Raw genomic sequence first — 13,169 nt, 5'->3', positions numbered from 1 at the left:
CCATTTCCTCGAAGTCTTTCACCCACTGATTTACACTCAGCAGATCATCCCCGCTGAATTTCTCTAATGAGTCTTCCACGTCTTTAAGACTCAACATCGAACCGACGCATACCTTCTGGTGATACTCATCGCGGTCCTGATACAACGCTCGCGTGCCTCTCCTGTATTCTCGCGCGCCTTGTTTGTCGTCCTCGCCTTCACTTTCGTCGGAGCTCTCTTCTTCCGACGATACATCGTCTCCTTCTAGGGCCGCCTGTAGCCGCGCGCGTAGTTCGGGTTTTCTTCCCGTTACCTTCAACCCCAAGCTAGCGAGACGCGCTCTCAGCTCTTTTGTCCTCAGCTTCTCGAGGTCTTCAACGTTCGCCATTTTATTCTATTCTTTTTCTACTCCCGCACAAATAGCTCCGTTAAATCGTGTCGTTTTCTGTCCTATTCAATCCCGGCTGAGCCCCCACTTGTAATATCGAAAAATAAGGATAGAAATTTTTTTTTCGATTACTTACAATTTATTAATATTAAATTGAATATACAAATATAAATTGGACAGAGAACGATATTTAACGGAAACTAAATGCAATACTCGTATCTATATCAAATAACTTTACAGTTATTTGACCACTCTCGTCACAACGAATCTAACACACACACTCTCTCTCTCTCTAACAACTCTATCAATTCTCACGACTCTACTCTTCGACGACTCAAAACCTCTAACGACTCTACTCTTCGACGACTCAATTAGCTCTGATCTCCGCCAATACACTCCTGCCCGGTCGTGCTCGTTCTTGCTCTTGTCCTCTCACACACATACACACTTTTCGGCTCACATACTCTGGCTTCTCGATTGCCATTCCTTGAAATATGAAACCGTACCTCTGTTTTGACGCTGCTTATCCTTTCTCGCGTCGCTGTTACTAGGCGCTCTTGAATGTAAACAAACCACGAAAGACGACGTACACGGTTTTTTTCTATTTTCAACCGACCTCTAATTCAAATCTATTCTACGATATTACACTACCTAACCAGTAGACAATTCATGGTTAAATTCCTAGACGCCACTTCCGCAACATTCCCAATAGAATCCGGCATACCCCAAGGTAGTGTCCTCGGACCCCCACTGTACTCCATCTACACTGCCGACTTACCTATACCAAACGAGATAACAATAGCAACATTTGCAGACGACACAGCGCTATTAGCTACCCACGCAGACCCGGTAATTGCCTCATCCACTCTCCAACGATGTCTCGACTCCATGGAAAAGTGGTTTCATAAATGGGGCTTCAAAGTCAACGAAAAGAAATCCTCACATGTAACCTTCACGCTCCGAAAACAAACCTGCCCCCAGGTCACCATCAACAACACAACAATTCCTAGCAAGGACTCAGTCAGATACCTGGGCATGACCCTGGACAAGAGACTAACATGGAAAAAGCACATCTCAGATAATACGAAGCAACTAAAGGACAAAATAAAAAAATTCTATTGGCTCACGGGCCGACGCTCCAAACTAATCATGCAGAATAAAATTACCCTCTACAAGACTGTAATAAAACCTGTCTGGACCTACAGAATCCAACTATGGGGAACAGCAAGTAACTCCAACATTGAAATACTCCAACGCTTCCAATCGAAAACGCTAAGATCCCTAATTGACGCACCTTGGTATGTAACCAATGAAACAATACACCGCGACCTCAAGATACCCACCGTCAAAGAGGAAATAGCAAAATATAGCGACAGATATAGCAAAAGAATCAACAAACACCGAAACCCCCTAATCACTGGGCTACTTGATACGACGGACCAGATTCGCAGACTGAAGAGGCACTACCCGCTAGACCTAAACGCTAGATTCAATTAGCTATCTAAATTAAGTAATATTCACTTATTTATAACACTTACTTATAAATTATACTTATCTATAATAAGTACTAACTTATTATAAATAATCAGCCATGTCACTGCGCCACGCCAGAAAAATTACTGAAAATTCTCAACGCGAGAATTGATTGTAATTTTAATAAATAAAATAAAAAACAAAAGATTTGGTCATTTCTTTTGAATTGGCCATGACATATTGAGATAGCCTTTCTTTTATATTGATTGTTTAAGAGAGTAAATACCATATTATCTCGAGCGGTCAAATAGACCGGCGGCAGTAGTCAGGACAGGTTTCATATATTTCTTGGAAAAAAAATAACACGGGAATTAATATTCGACAATTCATTGTATGCATATTTTAAGAAAAGCTGTGTAGTTTGATGGCGATGTGATAATGCTTAAATATGTGAAAGTTGTACAAAAGTTTGAAAACGGTCAAATTGGTAGATAGTAGCAGATTTAGTATTAATCAAGTTTCCTTGATTGTTATTCTCTTAATTATTAATCATTTTTAATTCTTCGTTGGTATTTGTTTCAATAATATTATAAAAATAATATGAAAGAATGTTTACACACAGATATGTGTACTATTCATAAAGTTTAGTAACTACAATAATTTTAATTCAATCAAAAGTTATCATTGTTATTATTACTATTATCATTTTTAAAAATTATTTATATTATACTATTCTATATATTTGCTATTTTGCTATTGTATTTTTTATTGTGTTTTATCATCATTTTAGTAGCATACAATTCATATCTAACAGTTATTGGAAATCATTTTATTTTTCTATTAGATGGAACAATTCAATGCAAATAATCAAGCATAATCTTTTCTCTGCATAGGTATGGAGGAAATAAAAAATAAGCCATTACCTTTTAATATATTCTTTCTGTTACATGTTAATATAAATTGTAGTTTAACAATATCAGTTGACTATCATTATGATTATCCTCAAGTTCACAGTGGTAATATGAAAAACATTTAATAAGACAATAGAAGATCTTTCCTATTGCTATGAAACTAAATAAATAACATGTAGACTAAATTTGTGTAACAATTTAAAATTATATTTTGAATTAAATAGCAGCATAACCTTTGATAAAAAATAAATTTTACTATGTAATTTGATGAACAAATATGTCATGTTGTAAAAAGAAAGAAGAAATTGAACTATGCGTTGATAATAACTATGGTTAGTTTATCAGTAATAGATATTCATAATTATTAATGTAATGCGAATACAAAATTATTTAAATGTAGTGTGTAATATCAAGTACACATACACTTACACGTCAATTACGTATGTTAAAGAAATTGTTTTTTTTTTATTTATTTATTTACGTTTTACAATTTGTCCAGTAGGACATTTGGTAAAATATTATAGCGGTATACTAATATAACATGTGGGTGGCTACCCCCAGCGGGGTACCATCATCGTGGTAAAGAAATTGTAATGTAGAATCATATAGTTCTGAGAAAGCGATTAAAGATATCATTAACTTGTAATATTATTTATGTTAGTTTTCTTAATTTAGTATTTTCATTACTTAACAAATATCTTCGCTCTGATTAATACTTTACTTAATGAATGAATTATTTGTTCTTATTAAATAGCTTTTATTAAATTATATTTTGAAATAAAATAATTTTATTTTAACAATAAATAAAAAATTTCAATATGAATATTGTTGAAGAGTATCCATGATATATAATGTGTATTAAATATATATATTTAACACAATAATTATGAAACAGAAGAGTACATCTTTTAAAAGAGAGAAAAAGAGAATATATATATACACATATACGTACATATGTTTCTTTCATTCTCTCTCTTTAAAAGATATAATCTTTTATTTCATAATTATATACGTTTATATACTTATATTGGTTTAATGAGTATGAATTAAATAAATAGGATAAGAAAATTAACTTATATTTATCACATTTAAGTAAAATGTAAGTTATTTAATATTTTTCTATATGCAGATCAGCAAAAATATATAATATACTTAAATATAATAAAATATAAAACTATAAATTTATTATTGTTTGTTAGTTAGTATCAATATCAGTTATCAGTGTATATTAATTGATCTAATATCTTTCTTTAATAACACATTTCATTAGTCTGTTTTAAAATTTGTTTTTATAATGTTAGTAAAGTTATATATAAGTATAATATTTTAATATATATTTTTAATTGTAAAATACTATTTATATATTACATCAATAAACTTATGGATAAATGTGATATAATAAATTCATTTTCAATATAGTGAACCATGATAACATGAAAAGAGGTTCCATACCGGATTCTCACTTTTGTTTGTGTCAAAATAATGAAGGATATTTCATTCCTACGGATTGTAACACCCTGCAATCTATTAATAATAGTACAATAAGCACACACTATAAAAAAGCACGCTTAGAACCTTGTCAGTGCGCTGAAGAAATGGAGTGGAATTGCTTTACGCCACCTAAACCAAGTTGTAAATGGCTAAATAACTTTTGCGAGCTACGTCGCCAGTGGAGTAATCATGCTCGCCAACAAAATTGTAAATGTTGTAACTGTAAATGGAGGTATGAATGGATTGTTTTAAATGTTATATATGAAATATTATTAAAGTATCATATATTGTAGTAGTATTTTATAATAGTACAACATCAACAAGAGTGTGATGTATGTTTTTAGATGACTACACCAGATTATAATTAATTCAATTATTGCATATTTCTTATAGCATAAGCCTTGTCAAATACTATATATAATTATTATAAATCAAAGATATAATATACAGAGTGTCCCATTTGAAATTTCTCACACAATTATTTCTCAAACTATATTTCATTTCAAATTAAACTTATCTTGTTTCGGGTTAGGTTTCTTATAATGATGGTTTCTCTAGGTGGTTGTGCTTCCGAGATTTCGAGGTAACCTTCGTCATTTTCGAAGGAATTGTATGATTTTATTTAGATAAACGTGTACCTCGTAGTGTGACGAATTCATCGATTTCCAGAAACGCGGATTAAAATGACACAGTGTATACATAGGTGTAAATTCTGTTATTTTTTTTAATCATCATTTAGATAAATAGGTTTCTGAGCAGTATATAGTAATAAGGAAGATAGAAAATTACATCCTCGTAACATATACAATAATGCTTATTATGTTTCATGCATGCACTTTGTACATTTGACTCGATTTGCAGTATAATTCCTGTAGATGCGTAGATTCCTATCGCAGGGAGCGATACGCCAAAAAGAATAACGAGACTACTCATCCCGGACTTTGATAATTATTGTAATAATTTTCGATTTAAACATTCCACAAGACCGTGGGACTGTGGATTTAGCAAAGTAGTTCTCATTCTTTTGTTCTCCAGTTGCTTCATTAATTCTTTAACATTAAACCTACCACTGCTGGTCAAATTGACCATTTTCAAATTTCTACACAAATTTAACCATATTTAAATGTTATCATATCGCTTCATAATTTATGACCTTTCGTAAAACATGCATACAATATATTTTTTGGTATTTACCTCTAGTTTGTTTTTTTTTCTAAGAAAAAATTGTATTCTGTCATGCTTATCGCAGGCGGTCAATCTGACCAGCCGATAAAATATTTTAGTTACTCTTAAAATAAATGCAATCAGTAAAAAGAAAAGGCTATCTAAAGACCAGATGACAAACAAAATCAGTAATAGCAAACAATAACAACTGTTACGCCCACAATCTTGTTATAAACTATAATCCATCCCTCGATTAAGTTGGCCATCAAGTGTTATGGTAAAACATATCAACTCAGGCCCATAATAATCCTAAGGAACCGCCATAAAATTTAGCATTTTCACGGTTAATTGTTACAAACATTTTAAAAGTCGAGAAGTTTCTTAGGATTATTGCTCATTTCGATCAAACACGGGAAAAGCGGCTTTTTCCCATGTTCAGTGTCCCATGTTGGTTTCCCATGTTGATACAGAACTGTCAGCACCCATCAATATTTTCGTATAAATATCGCCGTCACAGACTATATTCTTACTTGCTATCGTTCTTTCGATTAGAATACATCTCAGTTTGTTAGTCAATTAGTCGACATCTAAACTTGTTATCTGTAAAACTCAGACAGAAAATATCTCAAAACGTTTTGTGTAAAGTTGTTATAAAAGAAGAAGTAAAGCATATAAAATTTGACAATAATTTTGTATTCCGTACATGTTGTTATTTTATGATAAATATTTACTCTAAAAATGTCAAGACTTTCCAAAAAAAAATTATAAAAGAAAAATAACGGACATAGGTGAAGACTGTTCAGTGTGCGACGAACAAGAAAATTCAGCAACTGAAAACAGCATGGAAACACATGAAAAGCCATTTACAACCGAATCAAAGTTAGACAGCAATAGTGAAAAGGAGAATATTATAAATAAGCGTTCGCGTCTAAGCCGAAGAAGAAAGAAGTTATCGTTGACAGCAGAGAGTGAGACTGGGCCCGATGGAACAGTTTGAAAAAAAATAGATGCAAATCCCAAACCTTTTTTTTATACATGGGTTTTTTTATACCGGTATTTTATCTTATCATTTATCACCGTATAAGGGATCATATAATAAAATGTACGCAAGAAGAAGCATTTAGAACATTGGGGACTAAGTGGGAGCTAGATACAACAAAACTAGATGCATTTATTGTTCTGTTATATGCCCGCGGTGCATATCAGGCAAGCAATTTAGATGTCTCATATTTGCGGAATAAAATTTGAGGATCTGCATTTTTTTCAAAAACAAAGAGCAGGAATGACTTTGCTAAAATTATGAGGTTTATACGATTTGATAGGAAGAGCGAAAGAAGCCAATGTTTATGAACCAATAAATTTGCAATGTTATCTGCAGTATGGGTCCGATTTATAGAAAATTCACAAAATTGTTATAAACCTGGCGCATTACTGTTGTATAAAGAATTGCAGGAAAAAACCATGCAATAAAACTATCAACAAGTTAAGATTCAGTACTACAAAAAACTAGCCAAGTAAAATATTGTAAAGGTTATAAAACTATGAAAATCTGTTCAAGATGCGGGCAATATGTATACGGCAAACGTACATTTGATAATAAGATAATTTGTAGAAAATGCAGCGAAGTTGTACATCTCTACATAAATAAAAGTGTAATTTTATTTAAGTCTATAATTGAAATTAAACAAAAGTAAATTTGGACAAAATTTTATGAAAATTCATCATTTTATATACATTCAGGTACAAATCTACCATTATGTAAGTTAAATTTGAGGTATAAGTGTTGTCCGTGATAATTGTTGCGCTGGCTGTAGATGTCGCTGATGGGGTACTACTATTTTTCTTCCGATTGAAATGCGTGGAAGAAAAATCGGACTCCGGTCGCCGGGTTCGAACCCAGATCCCGAACATTCGTAACCTAAGGCGCTAACCACTGCGCTGACGTCGTCCGACACTAGTTAGTGTCGAGTGGTGGTATTTGCTGTTGAGTGCCGCTACAAATTATAAAAACTATTACTTTTTTAATCACCGGTCATTTTGATCGGACACGGTAGGAATAGGTATACAAGAAGTGTCGGTGTTAAAAGTGTTAGGCTCTAAAGTTCCTTTCTTGGTCGGAATGTATTTTTATAGATACACTGTGTCAACTGATAACTTCCTGCAGAAGGAGCTTTGCTACTGTGACGACTAGTTTGATATTGGGATTATTTTGGGCCATTTCGTGAAGTAATTTACCACAAACAGCGCATATTTGTTTCTGTTTCGGAACTTGAATTGCGGTTTCACTACGTCGAACGCAACTGTTCCAAATGGAGTTTCAATACTAGAAATTCTTTGATTGATTCTCTCTTCGCCGAACAGACGTCACAACGACTGTATCATACCTCTAAATCTTGGTGGCAAATGGTCTAACAAAACTTGGTACCTTGGTCAGGATTTTATTTACGTTGAAATGTCCTGCTGCTGAAGAATCATGGTATTACTTCAAAATCTTTTCCGTGTTTATTTTATTATTACCAACAACCATGACAACGATGCCTCATGAGTCAATTCTCATCTTTGAAATAGCATGACGTTTCGAATTTCTAAAGAATCTTAAATCTTCCAGTAATACTTTATTGCTGGAGAGGATTGGGCCGCATCTCAACAAAGAGCTTTGTATTTTTTTTTTCTTTTTAAAGATGAATCTTACCCTTTCACCATGTAGATGACAGTCTTTCTATTCATATAGCAGCTAAATCTAGCGAGCTACTGTCTAAAACAACGCCAAAACAACGTCTTTCCGATCAGTGAATACTTCACGTTTTTACCAAAGAGCCCGACTTAAATTTTGGAGGAAAGTACCTTTGCTATCCCGTTGGCCGCGGATTCATTATTGAACCTAAGATCATTGCCATTAGCATCTCGAGTATCCAATTACCACGGTTACTTGTCAAATTCTGTATTAATCATATTTGTACTAGTAAATATCTTCTCTATTGCATAACAACAATGTCTAATCCAAATGAAGACTCGTTACACGCCCCTAATCATAATGAGAACCCGACATATATAACACATATGATATACAATGTTGTCCACTTAGCTCGAGTCCGGCGCTCGCGTGAACAGTGAGAATGGTTACAGTGTAACATATATAACTACTGCTACAATCGTAGTCACTATGCTTTATTATGCAGAGTGTTTGACTACAGATGTACAAATTTAAGGGGTGATTCTTGAAGTAAAAATAAGACGAAGATGAAGAATAAAATGTTACGTTTCCGATTTCATTTTTTAGTTATCAATAATTAAAAGTCGGCCGAAATATCCCCGAGAGCGAGAAAACCCCCTTATACGAATGAAAATAGATTAGCTTGAGTCGCGAAATGTAACAGTGATCTTCAAATCGAACAACACATGGGTGGAAGGTTATCTAGTATAAGTCGTATAAAAGAAGACATAACATTCAGAAGTAAGAAAAAAGCAGAAAGAGATAGATTAAACATTAAATCTGTTATTAAGTAGATTTTGGAATTCGATATTTAATTGATTCACACAGATTCAGTTTTCTATATTCTGTATTTCACCATCATGTACAGCCATTAGAACAGACCGAATATTCTCTGATAATGAACACGTGACGAACGCCAAAACAAAAGAGCGTCGTTAGAAGTCGTACCAACTAAGCATGTAGAAACTAGTGATCACACCAACCTAATATTTTCCTCAACACTCCCCTGTGATCATACTTTCTACAAGCCCCATAGCTTTGGTAAAATATTGAATCTTAATCCTATTTAAACCTTTGGTAAGAATATCTGCAACATTCTCAGAACTTGGCACATAAACATAATCTAATATACCTTTTGACACGCAATTCTTATCATAGAAATAACGGACTTGAACGTGCTTAGAACGCTCAGAAACTATCTCATCCTTGGACCATAAAATTGCTCCAATATTACCGCAGAAAATTTTGCATGGGCGGAGACAATATGACAATTGACCCAACTCCCTTAACAGTAAGGATATCGACACAGTCTCCCTTGCTGCTTCCTGCATTGCTACAAATTCTGCTTCACATGTCGACTGAGGTATAATAGGTTGCTTCTTTGATAACCAAGATATTGCACCACCAGCAAGTATGAAATCATACCCACTTCTAGATTTTCTATCTATTGAGCAGCCCGTAAAATCTCAATCACAAAACACCTTCAAAGGTTGCCCTGCCTTTTGGTATACTAGCTGTCTTTGGTTTTTGGCAGGTACCTAAAAATACGCTTCACTGCTTTCCAATCAGACACAGTCGTATTTGCACATCTTTGGCTTAGCTTACCCATTGCTCATGCATCAGGATGGCTTACAGTAGAGGCATACATTATAAGCCGAACAGTTTATTCATACAACTTATTGTCACACTCAATATCAAAAGCAGCTTCACACTCCTTAACTTGTGGTGTTGACACTCCAGTCTCATGAGTAATATCAAACAAATCCAGCATTTGGTCTATCTGCACAGATTGGCCAAACACAACAGTAGTGCTGCTTGGCTCACTCAAATGGACGGAAAAGAATTGAGTATCAGTACCTAGCATCCTAACATTTAGTTTTTCCTTAATACCAGTCTTGAACATACAAATCGCAGTCTTTGTTCCAAACGCAAGAATGTCATCCACATACACTGCTACAATTAGATCTTTGGATACATTCACATACACACATGGGACACTCAGACATGGTTTCAGATTCATACCTTTCAAAATACTATTAATATGTTTGAATCACTTTCTCCCAGCTTGCTTCAGCCCATACAGGCTCTTCTTAAGTTTACACACATATTGACTCTTGTCCTTTTCTGGAACTTCAAAGAATTCAGGTTGCTCCATGTATATGTCCTCATCCAAAGAACTGTTGAGGTATGCACACTCTACATCAATGTGTTCATAACTCCACTCATTCTCAGCACACAGAGCAAGTAAAATTCTCAGGGTTTTGCGTTTCACAATTAGGCTGAAGGTCTCCGAATAGTCTACCCCAGGTCTTTACCGGAATACTCGAGCTACAAGCCTAGCCTTATATCTATCAGGATCCCTTTTGATGACAAGGACCCACTTACAGTCAATGACATTTTTACCCAATGCTCTGAGCACTATATCCCACACATCTTTATTCACGAGATTGTCCAACTCTTTCATTATTGCCTCTGTCCATTTCTGAGCATCGGGTCCCTTTAGGGCTTCGCACATATTAACAGACGCACACAAACTTTGAGTTTTACAAACCGTTGCAATATGAGCACAACTGTTACAACTTTTTGGCTCATGTAGTCTTGCTGACCTCCTAGACACAATCGATACACTTACAGCCTCCTCCTGAACCTCCTGATTATTTTCATTAATTAAGTTTTCTATGAAAAAGCCACGTTCTCCCTTATAATTTTCACCATCACTTTGGACCTCAATATTGTAATATCGGAAAATAAGGATAGAAATTTTTTTTTTCGATTACTTACAATTTATTAATATTAAATTGAATATACAAATATAAATTGGACAGAGAACGATATTTATTTAACGGAACTAAATGCAATACTCGTATCTATATCAAATAACTTTACAGTTATTTGATCACTCTCGTCACAACGAATCTAACACACACACACTCTCTCTCTCTAACAACTCTATCAATTCTCACGACTCTACTCTTCGACAACTCGAAACCTCTAACGACTCTACTCTTCGACAACTCGAAACCTCTAACGACTCTACTCTTCAACGATTCAATTAGCTCTGACGACTCTACTCTTCAACGACTCAATTCGCTCTGACTCTCGCAACACACTCGCTTTTCGACTCGCATACTCTGACCTCCCGGTCGTCCGCCCTTGAAACACGAAACCGTCTTTCTGCTCTAACGTTGTTTCTTGTTTTTCTCATATCTCTGTAAGAACTAGGTGACTTTAGTCACATAGGCGCTCTTAAATGTAAACGAACCACAGAAGGACGACGTACACGGTTTTTTCTATTTTCAACCGATCTCTAATTCAAATCTATTCTACGATATTACAATATCAATTGGCTCAATTCCCTTTTCAGGTTCAAAATCTTCAACATCCCATATCCAAACAGAAAATTTCTTCTTGACATTACTCGTGTCCACACTAACACCCTTGCAGGGAAACACATTTTCTTCGAACACAACATGACACGAGATTATTACTTTCTTGGTCTTTGGTAGATCCTGTAACCCTTGACTTGTCAGTCGTAACCTACAAAAATCCCCTCATCTGCCCTATTATCAAATTTCTTTCCGCTTAGGCTGATCAGGGCTAAACTTTACATCCAAATACCCTTAGTCTATTTATCTCCCCTTGGATGCTGCATCTCTCACCGTTCCATAACTACAATGGAATTTTATCTCCGATAGCAGCGGATGGGCATAACTTCCTTATGTGGCACGTATTACTTATAGCTTCTCCCCACAGATAGTCAGGGAGCCCTGAATGGATGAGCAACTACCTAGACATCTCAACCAGGGTACTATTGGCTCGTTCTGAAACGCCATTTTGCTCAGGGTTTCTAGGGACGGTCTTCCTGTGTGAAATGGCCTTCTCCTTCAGGTAGTTCTCAAAATTGGCCCTTATGTACTCACCGCCATTGTCAGTTTGGAGGGCACTTATCTTGGACTGATGCAGGGCCTCCACTTTCATCTGATATTCCTTGAAACACTTGAATACTTCACTTTTCTTACTAATGATTCTAACGTGCATGAAACGAGAGAAATCATAAATAAAAGTTACGAAGTAATTTTCTCCACCTAATGATTTACACTGAGCTCTGTCACTGACATCACTGAGAACGATTTCCAAGGGACGTTGGCACATATGGTGAGCTGTCTTTGGGAATGGCACCTTTGTCATTTTTCACTTTACACAGACTTCACACAGTTCATCACATTTCTTGGAATCTTCCTTCACGCTCAGTACAGGAATTTTACTCATTGTATTTCCATGCAGATGACCCAACCTCTCATGCCACGATACAGTACTTCTGTATGCCTTTGCCTCAATGACTTCAATATCTTCGTCACTGTGGCCAGATGAGTTCTGCCCGAGCAGTCGAGCTATGCGGATGTGAAAACTAGTGCCTCCGTAAGTGCGACAAGAGTGAAAGAAGGGACGAGCGACAGAACCAATCGATGATGGAAAACACTCAAAAGATACCAACAATAAGAATACTAAACAAAGGAGAAACATACGCTATAAACAGGGCAGTAGACCAACAGAGCCCAAATAAACCAACAAGTGCAGTACAGGATTGCTCAAATACAAAAGAAATAGAAATGGAAATAATACAAAAAGACGACGTAAAGAGCAATACCAACAAGGATCTACCACAACATAACGAAAGCTGGATGACTGTAACTCCCAGCAGAAAAAGACAAATAAACACAAACACAAACGATAGGAGGACCACAGAAACAGAAAGACAACAATGGCTACAAGAAAATCCTACACAAAACTCCTTCAGCTCACTGACAGAAGAAATGGACACAGACCCAGCAGAAAGACCAATAACATACACTCCCAAACCAACACCAATCTACATAGACGCGAAAGTAGTAGACCCCCTCATTGACCTGCTAAACAGCACGGCAGGAAGAGAAAACTACACCATTAAACAACTTAAACTGGATCAGATAAAAGTACAAACTAATACCCCAGAAATCTATGGGAAAGTGACAAAAGCGCTAAAGGAAAAAAACGCTGGGTATCATACTTA

The sequence above is a fragment of the Bombus huntii genome, chromosome 9 (assembly GCF_024542735.1).
Source record: "Bombus huntii isolate Logan2020A chromosome 9, iyBomHunt1.1, whole genome shotgun sequence".
Classification (NCBI taxonomy): Eukaryota; Metazoa; Arthropoda; class Insecta; order Hymenoptera; family Apidae; genus Bombus; species Bombus huntii.
The sequence above is the reverse complement of the archived record's forward strand: the minus strand, read 5'-3'. Positions refer to the sequence as shown.